The sequence below is a fragment of the Canis lupus genome, chromosome 20, assembly GCF_048164855.1.
Source record: "Canis lupus baileyi chromosome 20, mCanLup2.hap1, whole genome shotgun sequence".
Classification (NCBI taxonomy): Eukaryota; Metazoa; Chordata; class Mammalia; order Carnivora; family Canidae; genus Canis; species Canis lupus.
The window spans coordinates 3193997-3211555 of record NC_132857.1 but is presented as its reverse complement, the minus strand read 5'-3'; the positions used below and the strand labels follow the sequence as shown (position 1 = coordinate 3211555).

General features: G+C 39.1%; 1 long non-coding RNA gene across 1 annotated transcript in view; it reads right to left on the bottom strand.

Moving 5' to 3' along the window:
- Positions 1-5612: 5612 nt before the first annotated feature.
- LOC140612025 (uncharacterized) overlaps positions 5613-17559 on the bottom strand; it is a 33250-nt gene continuing 21303 nt past the window's right edge. Inside the window, exons 3-5 of the long non-coding RNA XR_012013352.1 lie at positions 6363-6461; positions 6122-6251; positions 5613-5996 (exon numbers count right to left, since the gene is read on the bottom strand). This is a non-coding gene — a long non-coding RNA (uncharacterized lncRNA). The remainder of the gene's footprint in view (positions 5997-6121; positions 6252-6362; positions 6462-17559) is intronic.

Here is a 17559-nt window from a genome sequence, read left to right as displayed (position 1 = left end):
ATACTTTTAATTATCCTTTTAAGATACATACCTCTCTGTCAAAGGACCTGGACAAATCTAATGACACAATGCAGTTGAATGGCACCCTCCTCCCCTCCTCACATTTTTGGTCCCGCCCATAAGAAAGACTGAACATGCTCTCAGCGTCTTCATTTAGGGAAGTGTGAGAGGAGATACATCTGATCTTTCTGCATTTCATTCTCCACCTTCTCCCAGGAGGAAGGGTGGCTAATATATCATGCTCCATGATAAGGAGCTTTGGCCATAAATGGAATAAAGATAAAGGAGGGCCACAAAGACAAGCAAACGCAGGGAAAGTTCATGTTTTTGGGTTCAGTAGCTCAAGACTTGATTTATCATTGCCAGAGTTGACATATTCCTTTCATAGTGACGTGTGGACCAGCCTCAGAGTCTGCAGTCACCAAGTATATGAATTTTACTACCTCCCTTTGCTCTGACTTGCTGTTCAGTGAGCGAGTCTTTGAATAAAAGCTGGATTCCTATTGGCTTGCCTACAGAGAGAGGAGGTCCTGGCGTGAGAATGCATGCATCTGGTACCTCAGCAATTATACATCTTGTACATTTTTTGACTGCCGTCCTCTTGTGCGCTTGTGTGTTGGTGTCACTGAAATTTGGGGGCTGCACAGATGGAAATGAAGCAGTGAGTCAGGAGTCCTTTCTTTTTTTTTTTTTAATTTTATTTATTTATGATAGTCATCACACACAGAGAGAGAGAGAGAGGTAGAGACACAGGCAGAGGGAGAAGCAGGCTCCATGCACCGGGAGCCCGACGTGGGATTCGATCCCAAGTCTCCAGGATCGCGCCCTGGGCCAAAGGCAGGCGCCAAACCGCTGCACCACCCAGGGATCCCGTCAGGAGTCCTTTCTGAGCAGAGCTGATAGCATTCACGTAATATTAATCAGATATTCAACCCTGGTCTCAACTGAACCAAACAATATAGATTTCTAAAAATACACTTTCTCTATTTCCATCAATGTGAGTTCATTCCCTCCTTTTTGTGTTTTAAATGACAAGAGAACAGATCTCTGGAAGGCCTATTTAATAATACCAAATGATTTTAAGAAAGATTTAAAATAAGAAAACACAGATATTATTTACCCCCCAAGAGAGCATTCTCAATTTAACAATGTGTTAACTCCTCTTAAAAAAAAAAAAAAATTCCAAGAAAATCATTTGCGGTCATGGTTATTTACATTGCATTGCTTCAAGAGGTCCTCAAGTTTAAGTAAAAATTGGTGAACGACTCAAAGAAAGAAAAGTTGGAATCGATATGTAGAGGAATCCTATTTAATTTGTCCTTCAAATCCTAAAAAAACAAACAAGTGGATCTAATTGCTTAGCAATTACCCATCTATCAGGTAGGAAGAGATGAGGGGAAAAGGAAATTTCATTGCAAATCTGTTTCTTTTCTTCCTGAGACAGTATCATTTGAAGTGATGGTTCAAAGTACTTGTCTTCTCTCAAATTCTTTTCTCTGTGATCCAACAAAAGTGGATTTTTAAAAAAACTTAAATTCAGTTAGCCAACATATAGAATATACTTAGTTTCAGATGTAGTGTTCAAGAATTCATCAGTTGCGTATAACACCCAGTGCTCATCACATCACGTGCCCTTCTTAATGCCTGTCATCCGGTTACCCCATCTCTCCGCCCACCTCGCCCCCAGCAACCCTGTTTGTTTCCTGTTCTTAAGAGTCTCTCATGGTTTGTCTCCCTAGCTAATGACTTCTCATTCAGGCTTCCCTCCCTATGAGACTCCGCGATGTTTCTAATATTTCACGTACTAGTGAAACATATTACTGTCCTTCTCTAATTGACTTATTTCACTCAACATAATACCCTCCAGTTCCATCCACGTCAGTGTAAGTATTTTTCCCTTCTGATGGCTAATATTCCACTGTGTGTATAGACCACATCTTCCTTATCCATTCATCTGTTGATGGACATCGGGGCTCTTTCCACAGTTTGGCTGTTGTGGACACTGTTGCTATGAACATTAGGATTCAGTGCCCCTTCAGATCACTGCATCTGTATCTTTGGGGTAAATACTCAGTGCAATTAGTGGGTAGTAGGGTAGCTCCATTTTTAACTTCTAGAGGAACCTCCATATCGTTTTCCAAAGTGGCTGCACCAGTTTGCATTCCCACCAACAGTGCAAGAGGGTTCCCCCTTCTCCACATCCTCGCCAATATTTGTTGTTTATTGTCCTGTTAATTTCCCCATTCTCACTGGGGTGAGGTGGGATCTCATTATGGTTTTGATTTGTATTTCCCTGGTGGCAAGTGATGCGGAGCATTGTTTCACGTGTCTGTTGGCCATTTGCATGTCTTTGGAGAAATGTCTTTTCATGTCTTCTGCCCATTTCTTGACTGGATTGTTTGTTTCTTGGGTGTCGAGTTTGATAATTTTTTTTAGATCTTGGATACTAGCCCTTTACCTGATAAGACGTTTGCAAATAATCTTCTCCCATTCCATAGGTTGCCTTTTTGTTTTGTTGATTGTTTCCTTTGCTGTGCAGAAGCTTTTGATCTTGATGAAATCCTAATAGTTCGTTTTTGCTTTTGTTTCCCTTGCCGTTGGAGATGTCTCTAGCAGAAGTTGCTGTGGCCAAGGTCACAGAGGTTGCTGCCTGTTTTTGATGGATTCTTTAGTTTTTTATTGGATTCCTGTCTCACACTTAGGTGTTTTTGATGGATTCCTGTCTCACATTTAGGTGTTTCACCCAGTTTGAGTTTATCTTTGTGTATAAACACAAAACAGTTTGTGTTTATCTCTTGTGTAAGAGAATGGTCCAGTTTCATTCTTCTGCACGTGGCTGTCCAATTTTCCCAGCACCATTTATTGTAGAGACTGTCCTTTTTCCAGTAGAGAGTCTTTCCTGCTTTGTCAAATATTAGTTGACCACAGAGTTGAGGGTCCATTCCTGGGTTCTCTCTTCTGTTCCATTGATCTATGTGTCTGTTTCTGTGCCAGGACCACAATGTCTTGATGATCACAGCTTTGTAATGGAGCTTGAAGTCCAGGACTGTGATGCCCCCAGATCCGGTTTTCTTTTTCAACATTCCTCTCCCTATTCTGGATCTTTTCTGGTCCCACACAAATCTTAAGATTATTTGTTCCAACTCTCTGAAGAAACTCCATGGTATTTTGATAGGGATTGCATTAAATGTGTACATTGCCCTGGGTAGCATGGACATTTTCACAATATTAATTCTTCCAATCCATAAGCATGAATATTTTTCCATCTCTTGTCTTCCTCCACTTCTTTCAGAAGTGTTCTGTAGTTTTTAGGGTATAGATCCTTTACCTCTTTGGTTAGGTTTATTCCTAGGTATCTTATTCTTTTGCATGCAATTGTCAATGAGATTGACTCCGTAATTTCTTTCTTCAATCTCATTGTTAGTGTCTGGAAATGCCACTGACTTCTGGGCATTGATTTTGTATCCTGCCACACTGCCAAATTGCTGTATGAGTTCTAGCAATCTTGGGGTGGAGTCTTTTGGGTTTTCTATGTAAAGTATCATGTCATCTGCAAAGAGGGAGAGTTTGACTCCTTCTTTGCCAATTTGAATGCCTTTTATTTCTTTTTGCTGCCTGATTGCTGAGGCGAGGACTTCTAGGACTATATTGAATAGCAGTGGTGAGAGTGGACATCCCTGTCTTGTTCCTGATCTTCGGGGAAAGGCTCCCAGTGTTGCCCCATTGAGAATGATATTGGCTGTGGGCCGTTCATAGATGGCTTTTATGATATTGAGGTATGTTCCCTCTATCCCTGCACTGTGGAGAGTTTTAATCAAGAAAGGATGCTATATTTTGTCAAATGCTTTCTCTGCCTCAATTGAAAGGATCACATGGCTCTTGTCCTTTCTTTAATTAATGTGCTGCATCACACTGATTGATTTGTGAATGTTGAACCAAAAGTGGAAATTATTTTCAAAGATTTGTTATGAGGATATGGAAATATGGTGTATTTTTGGTGGTCTTAAATTTTGAGGAGGGTGGAGATGGTGCTTTACAACAAGTTAGCAGCTCCAGAAGATGCTACAAAGTCTCTCAATAGATAAAAAAAACTATCCCACCTCCTCTTTTCTTTTCTCATTCTCTCCATCCTATTTAATTTCCTTCTTCACTAAGAGAGGGTTGGACTACCCCGTCCTTCTTTGTGTGCCTTTCCAGCTAATACCATGACTTATTTCCTCCACCAGTGTTGCCCTAAATGTGTTTTTACCTTACAAAAACATTCAAAAGAGGGGATCATTTATTTGGAGTGATACGTTATTTGTGATTATCTAAACTTGGGAGTTGGTATTACAAAATTAAGTACATTTCAGCCAGCTCAGGAGATTTTTTTTCTGCAGCTAGCTTTTTTCCTCTTTACTTCAAAATAAAAGTACTAAAATCTCATTAATATTCAAATTTGATAAATTGTGTTTTGGTACAAAATGTATCAGGGATAAAAGATAATTTTGTACCAATTTTTCTATAAGACCCATGCCTGCAGGTTCTGCTCTATTAAATTTCTCTCTCTCTCTCTCTCTCTTTAACAAAAATAATTTATGGATGTATTTTTTCACAGGCCAACAAAAGCCTTCCCATGCTCCATGCCTGAGTCCTGCTCCCAGGTGACATCAACTGTCAAAAATGGTAACACCTCCATGTTTGTCTTCCTATTTCTAAATGCTAAGTTTATACTTTATTTCTAAAATGAATAGAGTTTTAACCCTAGATATTATCTGGTGACTCTTCTCCTTGGCAGATGTGATCTTTTCCTTTCCCTTTCCCCTGTTCCCACCATGTACTTGCCCTTGTACCAATACAGTGGTACCAAAGTCTTTGGTTCAACTAATACTAAAGGTTTAACTATTATGAGTATGTAGATACTACTCACCAATGAGCCACTAGTGCAATTTATCTTGCTAAAAAGCATATTTTGGTTGTTTAAAGAGAATTCACTCAAATAGCATCGGTAACAGGGGGAATGATGTCAGCACATCTCATAAGTCACACTGGTTCATATGATATTTGTCACAGAATGTTAATATTTTGAGGCCATTGGGGGAAAAGTGGTCTCACAATTAAAACAAATCCTCAGTATTATACAAGTATTTTACAACTCTGCTGAAAATCCTATAAATACTCTTTTTGGGGGGGCAAGAATCTGTTGGTTTAGTGAGTGCAAGAGCTACTAAACTTTAAATAATTTTTAAATAAATTATTTTAAGTATTTTGGGAAGCTAAGTGCAGAAGACATTCTCTCTGGTATTAAAAAAAATATTGATGGAGAAGTCTATCCCTGTATCATAGTTTTAGTTGTGATAAAATTGATCACTCACAAAATAAGAATAAGCCAGATAATCATAAAAAAAAAACTTTATTTTAAAGGGAATATAAGGGAAGGGAGAAGAAATGTGTGGGAAATATCAGAAAGGGAGACAGAACATAAAGACTCCTAACTCTGGGAAACGAACTAGGGGTGGTGAAGGGGAGGAGGGCGGGGGGTGGGGGTGACTGGGTGACGGGCACTGAGGGGGGCACTTGACGGGATGAGCACTGGGTGTTATTCTGTATGTTGGTAAATTGAACACCAATAAAAAATAAATTTATTAAAAAAACTTTATTTTTTTAACCCATTGAAGACCTAATGTTTGAAAGTAACATAATCAATTAAAATATGAGAAATGCCAAGTGCTCTTAGGAGATATGGAATCCATGGATATTTTAATCTTCAGCAGAGCAGAAGAAAAAACTGCCATAAAAACGGTAGGAAGAAAACTGGTAATACTTATATGGATTTCTAAATGTTGAGTGTAGGTGAGAGTGTAGTTTGGAGACCGTCCAGGGTCCACAAATGACTCCGAACTACCCTGCTAAGCCCTTAACATAGGCCTTCACTGGGTACTCAGCAGAGGGATTGGTGGCAAGGCAGGAGACTGGAGAGACCCTTCTGCAGCGGAAGTGTCCCAGCATGTTGTAGTCTGAGGACAAAACAAGAGAACTGAGAAAAGCTCTCCCACACTCCAGGCCTTGTACTGGATATGAGACAGGAGCAGTCTACTTTGGAGGGTGGGGCAAGATAGCAAGACTCTTCTGAGGTACTCACATAGGAGCCTTCCCAGTTATGATGGCGAGAAGACGGACTTCACAGGAACTCCAAGCCTTCTACCAGGTGCCGAGGAACGGCAGTCAACCACTGGAGGAGGACTGAGGGCTGAGGGAAATCCCTCCCCTTGCTGTGTGGAGGCACAAGGGTGAAGGAGGAAACTAAGGGGAACCCCAGCATCCCAGGTCTGACACTAGAAGTCAGGCAGTGGCTCCTACCACAGATGAGGTTGGAAACAGACCTGCATGTAGATCAAATGGCTTCATACAAAGAGACCAAAGCAATTCAACACAGAAATTGAAATCTGTTCAGCGTAGTGCTTGAGGAACTGGATATTCACCTAGGAAAAAAGAACATCTCACATCATAAAGAAAAAATAACTTGTGATGGATTATACACTTACACCTAAAGCTAAAACATAAAACTTCTAGAAGATAACATAAGAGGACCTTCACAACTTTGATTTAAACAAAGCTTTCTTAGAGCAGATTCAGTAAGCAGTAACCATAAAAGTATCAATAAGTTCCACGTCAAAACTAAAATTTATGCTCATGAAAACTGATCATTAAGAAAATAAATAGGCAATTTGCAGATTGGAGAAAGTATTACTTGAACTGGGATCAAGAGTTGGACATTTAACCAACTGAGCAACACAGGTGCCCCTGGAGAAAGTATTCTTAATGCAAATATCCAACGAAGCATTTTCCCCCTAGAATATTTAAGAACTTTTACAACTTTTTAATAAAAAAGGCAAAAAATCCAATGTGTGAAAGATTTGACAGTTATGGCACCAGAGAAAACATATAAATGGTCAATAAATACATGACAAGGTACTTGATACCATTAATCACCCGGGAAATGCGATTCAAAACCACAATGAGGATATACTACCTACCATCTAGAATGGTTACACTGAATAAGATTGACAACAGCAAATGTTAGAAAGGATGTGAAGCAACTAGAACTCTTGTTATTGCTCCATGTGTGTTAAATAGCGTGATAACTTTGGAAAACAGTTTGGTAGTTTCTTATGAAGCCCAGCATATACTTATCAACAATCGTACTCTTTTTTTTTTATCTTTGAAAATAATTTTTAATATGTCTCTGAACCTGCAGTGTGATAATTTTTTCATAATAGCTTAACCTGGAAACAAGCTGTCCACCAACAGGAGAATAGTTCAACAAGACGTGGTATAGACGTGCAATTAAACACTACTACGTAAAAGAAAGTACAACTTGCTGAAACAAGCAACAATATGGGCAAATCTAGAGATTCATCATTATAAAATTCACCAAGACCATTATGCTAAAATGAAAGAAGAGAGACTCAACACAGTGTTTATGACAAGAATCTATGCACGAATCTGTGCACGAATGTATGCACAGATTAAGATTTTGATATTTCTAGCAGCAATGTCCACAATAGCCAAACTGTGGAAGAAGCCTCGGTGTCCATCGAAAGATGATGGATAGAGAAGCTGTGGTCTCTGTATACAATGGAATATTCCTCAGCCATTAGAAACGACAAATACTCACCATTTGCTTTGACGTGGATGGAACTGGAGGGTATGATGCTGAGTGAAATAAGTCAATCGGAGAAGGACAAACATTATATGGTCTCATTCATTTGGGGAATATAAACAATAGCGAAAGGGAATAGAGGGGAAGGGAGGAAAAAAATTAGTGGGAAATATCAGAAAGGGAGACAGACCATGAGAGACTCCTAACTCTGGGAAACGAACTAGGGGTGAGGGAAGGGGAGATGAGCGGGAGGTGGGGGTGACTGGGTGACGGGCACTGAGGGGGGCACTTGACGGGATGAGCACTGGGTGTTATTCTACATGTTGGCAAATTGAACACCAGTAAAAAATAAATTTACAAAAAAAAAGATTTTGATATTTCTCTGTATGTAAGCTATATTCAACAGCAACAACACATTTTTTTTTAAAGTTTTCCAACTTATCTTTTATCAGATAGACATGACCTGCTACATTCCCTCCTCTATGGAGTTAACTTAACGTAGCCAGATCTGAGTTATCTTTTAAAGAATTTTAAAGAATGTCTTTTCCATCCCCAAAGACTTTGGGGATTTAAATAATTCACGTTAACAGAAATGAACCAACTTTAAATTGAACCAAGCCCCCTTGGGGAGTGAAGTTCATTCACTAGCAGGTGTAGGGCAGCTCTCCACTGGGGGAGTCTCTGGGCATTACAAGAAACCTGACTAACGCATTCACTATCTCATGAAGCATGATTTCACAGTGCTGCGAATGTGTTAAACTTTTTCAGCCAGAGGACTTAGTGCCTAGTTTGCTGTGATAAACAATGGAATATTCCAAAATATTCAGCCAACATATGTTTACTAAGAACTCACAGAGGATATAACCCTACCCAGGGCTGCTTTGCAAACACCAATAGAGTGCTGAGACTAATTTGTTAACAGACACAACCATGTCATTTATCTAAGTCAGCGTTGTCCTTGCGAGTCCTTGGATCTAGTTTCCCATTTAATATTGTATGCTTTTTGCTTAAACTTTGAGTGCTAATTTCAAAAATCACATTAAAAAAAAGAAAATCTGGCAAACACCGACTTACATTAAAAAAAGACACAGCTTAAAAAAAACAGGTGAAAACATACTTATGGATTTTTAAGAACACGATTAACTATATTCTTTATCCAAATATAGTTCCAAACTATACTTATTATTTTTAAGTTTTTTTATTTTTTATTTATTCATGATAGACATAGAGAGAGAGAGAGGCAGAGACACAGAAAGAGGGAGAAGCAGGCTCCACGCAGGGAGCCCAATGCAGGACTCGATCCCGGGACCCCAGGATCGCACCTTGGGCCAAAGGCAGGCGCCAAACCTCTGAGCCACCCAGGGATCCCCATATACTTATTATTTTTAAAAATAATAAAAATGATAAATCCAAAGATGGTCATTTGCTACTATTGAGAATATTTAAGAGCTCTATTTGTAGATCACGATATTATTTCTAAGAACTACATCTTTAATCTAATTAAATAAGTAGTTCCAAGGTGATTGGCCCTGTGGTCGGAACTAGACAAATAATATAAGGAATATACCACTTCTACCTACAACTGCTTCAACCCTCGAGAGACTCGGAACCACCCTATGATGATATAATTTCACAAATCTGCACCAGAATTATGTGGAAGCTATGTGGTCGGTGAAGGAGTAAATAACTTCGTCTGGGACAGCTTCGCAGAGGCTGCAACAGAGACGGAGTGAGTTTAGTGGGCAAACAGGGCAGGGAAAGGATCCCTCGCAGTAAGGACAGCATATGTGACGGCACGAAGGCAAGGAACCAAGAAAGGTAAGAAAGACTCCAGAATGTCTGGAGCCCAGAGGTACAGAAGGGTAGGTCAGGTGTCAGATGATGAAAATGGTCTTACAGGATGGCTTAGGAGTTTCAGTTTTATCCTATATGAGGACAAGAAACAAAGATTCTTAAGCAGGGGATTGCCGCGTCCATATTCAGACACATCTCTCTACTGCCAGTGTCCAAGATGGACTTACAGTTCTCCTCGGCTTGACCAAATTTAGGCGGGTTTCTTTCTGTCTACAGACCACTGACCTCCTTTTTCGTAGAGAATTTACTTTAGAAAACTCGTAATTGCATTTTCTTTCTCCATCTCCTTGAAATGCATGTAAATCTACTTAAAAGCCTCTTGCTTCAAAAATCACATTAAAAAACTTAATTAAATTATTTTAATGAATTAAAAAATTAATTAATTTTAAAAAATTCTAAAGTCTTAGAATCCAGAGACTGTCTCTTTCAAGGAGCGTGTTGCCATCCCTTTGAGATGTAATCATCAATGAATGTTGCTCGCCTAGCTCCCAGTCTCTGTGGGAAGTAAGAGCCTAACTTCCATTAGGCTACTAGTTCCAAGTTGCAAAACCACCTCCTATGATGATGATGATGATAGGAGAAATTTTACTTTTTTTGGGGGGGTGAGGCCAATTAGCAAAAACAGGTGGCAGGCAGGTGGCAGGGTGACATATACTTCCTCCCATCCCAGTTCTTCAAAAATCTGCAGCCTTTTATTTTAGCAGAATTGTTTTCACTCTCTCCTTACTGAAATAGTCTTGAATAAAGTCTTCCTTTCCTGCTACTTTTGTCTTGTGCAGTTTTTTTTACTTTGACATCAGTTTGGACAATGGTTTTATAAATAATAGATAAGGGGGAGGAGACACTGGGTGCAGGTCATTAATTATGAATCTGTGAAGATTATCCAGGCAGAGCCATTGAGACTCCACTAAGAAATTAGCAGAGGGAGAGACAGAAATCAGAAATATTTAGAGGGTAGATAGAGTCTATAGAACTTGGGGACCATGGACTTGTAAAGATGTGGTTGGAGAATGATTCTCAGAAAACATGAGTGGAGGATTGAACTTCTGACTGGGTGGGTGGTACTAAAACCCACTGGTGGAGAGAATAAAAAAACACACTTATGAAAATGGGGCTGGGTAACTACGTTTTTCTCCTACTAACGTTCTGGGCTGATATTTGGAGGCCTGCCCAATGTCTACACCAGAGTTCCCCTGCATCTAGTCAAAGTACAATCCATAGAAGAAAGAATGAGGTTGCAGGTAATGCTGGCCCACCTCATCCCGAGAAAAATGGAAGTTCTTTCTTTCAGAGTTGCCCAGAAGTTCTTGTAAACATGTTGCTGGCGGATGAGACACATTAGGTGATAAGAAACTTGCACCTCATCTCTGCATTGATCAAGACAATCCCATCACTTCCATCATTTTATTAGATTTAACGCTGGAACCAAAAGTCCATTGGTGAGATATTGGCAAATAATAGCATTGAACAGATTCGGATTTCTGCATATTTTCAACCAGAACATAAAACTCTGTCTCCAGGGCCATTCTCTACATTTCATCAACAGACGGTGTCACAGTTGATTGCTGCGCTCTTGTCCCAGCATATAAAATCTAAAGCAGCTATCCAAGGGTGCATTAAATATAAAATGCCTGAGTCATTCTGTCTTACACAGAAACATATGGGGATCTTTGCTTCCTAATAAAGAAAACAATGGGGGTGGAAGCAGTCACCCCGGGATTAATCTGAATCACAAAGCTTCCAGACTCAGCAAACAGCTTGAAATGTGCAACAGTTTTAGGCTGTTAACTTTCAAGTATAATGGAAATTTGGAGGGGCAGTATTTATTTCCCCCCAAATTTCCAATAAACTCAATTCCTTTTTGGCCCAAGAAGCCCATATGAGCTCCTCAGCTGAATATTAAGCTTCTTTAGACAATACCTTATTAATCACGTCCTGTGCACACTTTATTTCTCTGAAAACCAATCCCAGTCTACGCCTACATTTTAGCCATCCTCCCACCAAGGAAAATCCAGAATGAATATGCTTGATCTCATCTTCCCATTTGAAACTCTTGAGTCAACTTGAAGTGGGTGAGGCTCAATCAACTGGACTGGACTGTACTTGGAATAGGGACAGGAGTTTGAGAACAGAGCAAGTGCTTTGAAACTGGGGTGGTTCTTAAATTCCAGAGGTTCTGTCTCTGTCTTAGAGACGTTGGACTGGTGGCATCGGATTCACAGAATTGGATTGTAGCAGCTGCATGACGAGCTATGCTGCTCCCACTTGGAAAAAATGTAGAGAAGAGAAAGAATGCTTTTGCCCTTCCCGATGTAAACCCACAGGAGCTTATCCTCTATGAACGTTGAGCCAGCTCAGTGCTGATCCTCTAGGTCCGAGCACGGAGCTGCTTTGTACGTGTTGATCTTCTTTCCTTCCTTGCTTCCTTCCTATTGTCTACCCTTTCCTCTAGCCTTCCTTCCCGAGGGTGAGAGACTAGTAAGGTGTCTACTGATGCTTGAGGCTGGTGCCAGGTTACTGAGGCCCTTAAATACTTGCAACTGGGGCGTCTGGGTGGCTCAGTCAGTCAAGCTCCTGCCTTCAGCTCAGATCATGATCCCAAGACCCTGGGATCAAGCCCCATGTCGGGCTCTGCTCAGTGGGAAGCCCGCTTCTCCCTCTCCCTCTGCCACTCCCCTTGCTTGTGCTTGCTCTTTCTCTGCCAAATAATAAAAACTCTTTTAAAAAATAAAATAGTTGCAACCTAATTGTCTAAGAAACTCATTTCTTTTTTTTTTTAATTTTTATTTATTTATGATAGAGAAATAGAGAGAGAGAGAGAGAGAGGCAAAGACATAGGCAGAGGGAGAAGCAGGCTCCATGCACCGGGAGCCTGACGTGGGATTTGATCCCGGGTCTCCAGGATCGCGCCCTGGGCCAAAGGCAGGCGCTAAACCGCTGCGCCACCCAGGGATCCCAGAAACTCATTTCTTACTAAAATCAAGATAAAACTTTAAGGCTTCTTGTAGAAATTGTCGACCTTTGAAGGACTAGACATAAATTGCATTGAGGGTGTTGTTTACCACGTTCTAGTTCTAATGTACTTGGGGGCAGTTTATTTTCATGTCAGTAGTCATATAGCCAGTGCCCTCCAGTGAAATAGAAAATTCTTATTCCTGTATTGGCTGTTCAGTATCATAACTCAAAATAATAGAACTGCAAACAATTGAATCTCAGGAACATAGTTACATAGAAAGAATGTGCAATTCTAAGTTGGCGTATGGAAATGTTGGCTAAAATTGAAATAGTCACAACATACTATTTAATTGTCACTTGGGACCTGACTTAGAGCAGTTTTACTTTCCCCAAAGGCATATCCCTCTCCTTCTACACAGTTATCAACCACCTGCATTTTCTAGGGCATCCATGCCAGTTCTTGATGACTGTACCAACTGGTTAGCTCCATTAACGGGAATTCAAGGGATATTAGCACCAGAGATTCCAACTAAAAGCGATGGAAGGAAAGAACAAAAACCCTATGGATAATGGGCTTTTATGGGATGGATCTGATGCATCTTGCTGACCTAAAAATAGTTCCTTTTATGCATCTGAGGTTTACTATCCAGTCACCTAAAGCCTGTTTCTGTCTCCACTTCAACTTAGGTAAATGCCAAAGCACCTTCTTGAAGTAGGATATACAAACCACCAGTCTCTTGTGAATGACTTTAAAGGAGTGAAATGAATATTTTATAGCTTTCTTGGGCCTGTTAACCATCAGGGGAGCAAATTAATTGAATAGTTAGTGGATGTCAGCAAAGTACCAAGTCCATCTGCTTGACAGTCATACATGTTTGCTCTGGAGTGAAGAGTAAAATGACTTCTACCTAAATTAATGTTTTAAGAAGATACTTTAATAGTTTGCAGTGTAAAGTAATCACAGACCAATCTATGATAATGACGTGTGCATCTCTGTTAGCATAAGAAGCTTAACAATTGCCAAAACGTATTCCTCAGAGACTTTCATTTCTTAAAGGCATAGAAAATTCCAATAAATTATGAATCCCAATAAGAGAATTAATATTCATAATTATTCAGTCTCGTGTGTGTAAGTCACATTTTTCTGGGAAGGAGATTGAAATAAAGAGGGACAATACGCTAACCGGTATTTCCAAAACAGTACTTGTGTGTTTGAACCCCTGCAAAGCAATGGAAGTTTTATTTGCATGAAAAATAAACTATGATAAAAAATATTTTTAACTTCCAAATATAGATAGCCCAATCATTGCTGAAAGTTCCAAAGGACTTTTATGATACTCTATCACTATCAATGCAGATTTCACACTATTACTATAAGAAGGGAAAGCAATATTTTCTGTTTAAAAACGTAGCTTTTATTTAAGTGATTATTTTAAAGTCATGCGCTAATATTTGTGAGATTTTATAATTCTAAAGTCTTTAAGAAAATATTCTAGGTCAAAAAGGAGATTATGAATGTTTCCAGGAGCTAGCAACGTTCTCAGGGAAAGAGCTGAATGTGTAAAGGTGAGCATGGAATGCAAACTATTGCAATATGTTGGCAAATCAAACTCCAATAAAAAAGTATATATATTAAAAAAGCAATGCAAACTCTTGCAGACATTTTAAGTACAAGATAGAAAAGAGACTTTAGAAACAAACAATATTGTGGCTAGTCCGTAGGAAGGATAAAATAAGAAATTGTGCCGATCTAGTTATAAAAGTAATCATGGTTTTTTATTCTGTAGAAATGTAGACAGATTATTACATGATAAGGACCTTTTCTGCTTCTTGTGTGGATTAAAAACAAAACAAGGGAAGATACGAATGAGAAAAGCATAGAGTATAAAAAATGTTCCTTTTCTGTACTATTTAAAAGGAAAAAAACAGGCAAAATAGAAAGTCCCCAATTTTTCCTTTGTCTCCTTCTCTCCTCTCTCCCTCCTTCCTTCCTTCTTCCTTCTCTTCCTTTCTCTCTCCCTTTCTTGCTTGCTTCCTTGCTTCCTTGCTCCCTCCAGATGCCCCCCTCATACTACTTAACCACCATACTGAAAGGTCTTTTGCAAAAATGGGTCTCGGAAAGTCCTGTTAGATTAGACATTGGAATGGGAGTGCCCTAATTATCCAGAGCAAGAGCCACAGACCCCGGAAACTCTCCAACTGTGAGTTTCACAGCATTTTATGAGGAGACTGACCCCAGCCAAACCCAAGACAAGGACGTGTCCTCCTCTTCTCCTCACCTTCTGAAGCTCCAACCTGCTTTGACTCAGTAGTTACCTATCTTCAGGGCTCTCTGATGCTTAACAGCTGAATAAAACCTTCAGCCTTGGTTCCAGTCACTTTTTTTTTTTTCCTGCAAGACTCCATTTGTGTCTCTAATAAATAGTAGTCAACGAAAAATTATAAAATTGCTGCCTGAAAGGAATTTGATACCAGAACTGCTCTGAATAATCAAAAAAGAATGTAAGATACAAACGTCTTTAAAATGTTTCGAACAGGGGCACCTGGTGGCACAGTCTCCTTAAGCGTTCAACTCTCGGTTTTGGCTCCGGTTGTGATCTCCGGATGGAGAGACTGAGCCCCACATGGGGCTCTAAGCTCAGCATGGAGTCTGCGTGGGATTCTCTCTCCCTTTTCCTCTGCCCCTCCCTCCGTGATTTCTGTCTCTCTAAAACAAATAAATAAATCTTTAAAAAGTTGTTTTGAATATAAATTAAAAGATTTAAGGAGTGTGGCTTTTCTTAAGCCTGAGGACATAAATTGAATAAATAAGCTCCCTAGTTGCATATAAACACACCCTAACTGTCATGTTTGACCCAATGTAAACAGTATTAAATGAAGAGTTTGTTTGTATAAAAGAACATGAGTGAGTGGAAAGACACAGTATGCTCTTACTCGGTTGATCGTACCTACAAGCACCAACTCAACTACGACAGCACCTTTCAACACCTGCCAGGTAACTCTATTTAGAAGCAACAAACCTAGTAAGAGATAGGGACTGTTATCAAACTACCCGAATATTTTTCTTCACTGTTGCTTGCTTAGAACATCCTCTAGACCTCTTCATTATAAAAACACTTAAGGTCTTTTAAAAATACAGGTGATTATTTAGAGTCATAGCACCATACTATTGGCACATTTATACCTTTCTGGTCCTTATTCCAAGGTTCTATGGAAGCTCTCAAGAGTCTGTGAAGAGCTTGGACACCTCTAGCGTAAATCTTCTGCTACGAATAAATTCCCTACTCCTCGTAAAAAAATGTGTATGTATAGTTTAGGCACTTAGATCTACTTTAATCAGTTTAATTGGCATTATCTAGAGAAATCAAAGGAAAATTACATTATATACCGAGACATATAGACTTAGGGATTCCTTTGGAAAGTAGCTATGATAACAAAGTTTGTCTGTGAATTCTGTTGTAAGTCACCATTGATTAAGCAATTCCAAAAGGCTACTTATAATTAAGGATTCCAATTTGGCTGTGCTCAAGGAGGCCCTGGAGAGTAAATAGGAAATGAAAGAACATCCAAATGAAATATACTTTATTAAGATATGGATTTCTTTCCCATTTGTAGGCTTACACTTCATTTATTTTAGAAAATTAAAGTTTTAACCTAATTTAGCTAAGATAGTGAACTACAAAGGACTAATAGAGTTACATCCATGATCCACTACAAATTTTGGAAAAGCATTGGAGGCATTGATTCCATATCAAACCACACCAGGGCATCAGGAATGAAGATTTTTTTTTTTTTATTGTGGTATTTTTGGTCTTGTCTGATTTATAGCAACATCCAAAGCTGTAAGAGGAAAGGGACATACATTGAGGGCCTATTCTGTTTCAGGCACTGCTACAAGGGATCTTTTTCTATAATCCTTAAGTAGCATTAAGAAATAGGCATTATATTCTTGAAAACATGATGCTCAGAAAGGCAAAATAACTCATCCCAGGTTAAAAAAAAAAAAAAAGAAAAGGTTATAAAAATCAACATTAGAGGCCAAGTCTTTTATAAGTTAGGCATTTGTTTGACAATGGAAAAATCAGATATTGTGGCATGTGGATTTAAGATTCCCTGAGATTTTTAAGATCTTTGATTTAGCTGCCATTTGTGTGTGTGTGTGTGTGTGTGTAAAATTACTATGTGTGTAATTATAGTTAAACCATATAATTATATGTATGAAGATTATAATTCCTCCAAATGATAAAAAAATTATTTATGTCAAATCTGCAACAGCTAGTCCTGATTGTTGGGTGGTTCTCCTAACAATGACTCAGTCAAGCTTTTTACATCTCACTCTACCATCTTCAGCACTTGGCTTCTGTTGGTTCCTTCAGGATGGCAGAGGGAGAAAGAACATGAGATGTTTCCTTTGGTAAAAAAGTTGGGCCAGTTTTTATTAACCATTTTTAAGTGTGAAATTCACTGGTATTCATTATATTCACAATGTTTTGCAATCATCACTGCTATTTCCAAAAGATTTTTACACTTTTAAAGAGCTGTAAAAAAAAAAAAAAAAAAAGCGCAACAACTCCACAACCAAAAAAAAAAAAAAAATATGCAACAGACTATATGTTGGTCTCAAAGCCTGAAATATTTACCACCTGGTACTTTACATAAAACGTTTGCTGTTACTTGTTCTAGACGTTTGCTGTTACTTGTTCTAGACACAAGAAGCTGTCAAAGCAAATGCTCTTATGGCAGAAAGACTCCAAATGTCGGGATAAAATCTCTGTTCTATTTACCCTGTTTCTTCCTTCCTTCCTTCCTTCCTTCCTTCCTTCCTTCCTTCCTTCCTTCCTTCCTTCCTTCCTTCCTTTCTTTCTTTCTTTCTTTCCTTCCTTCTTTCTTTCTTTCTCTTTCTTTTTCTTCTTTATTTTTCTTTCTTCTTTCTTTCTTTAGCACTGTTACGGTCACAGCAAAATTGAAAGGAAAATATAGAGATTTCCCATATGCCTTCTCCCCCCCCCCAACATGTGCGACCTCCTCTGTTAGCAACATGTCCCACCTGAGCAGTACGTTTGTTACAATTGATGAACCTACACCAACTCTTCATAAATCCCCCATAT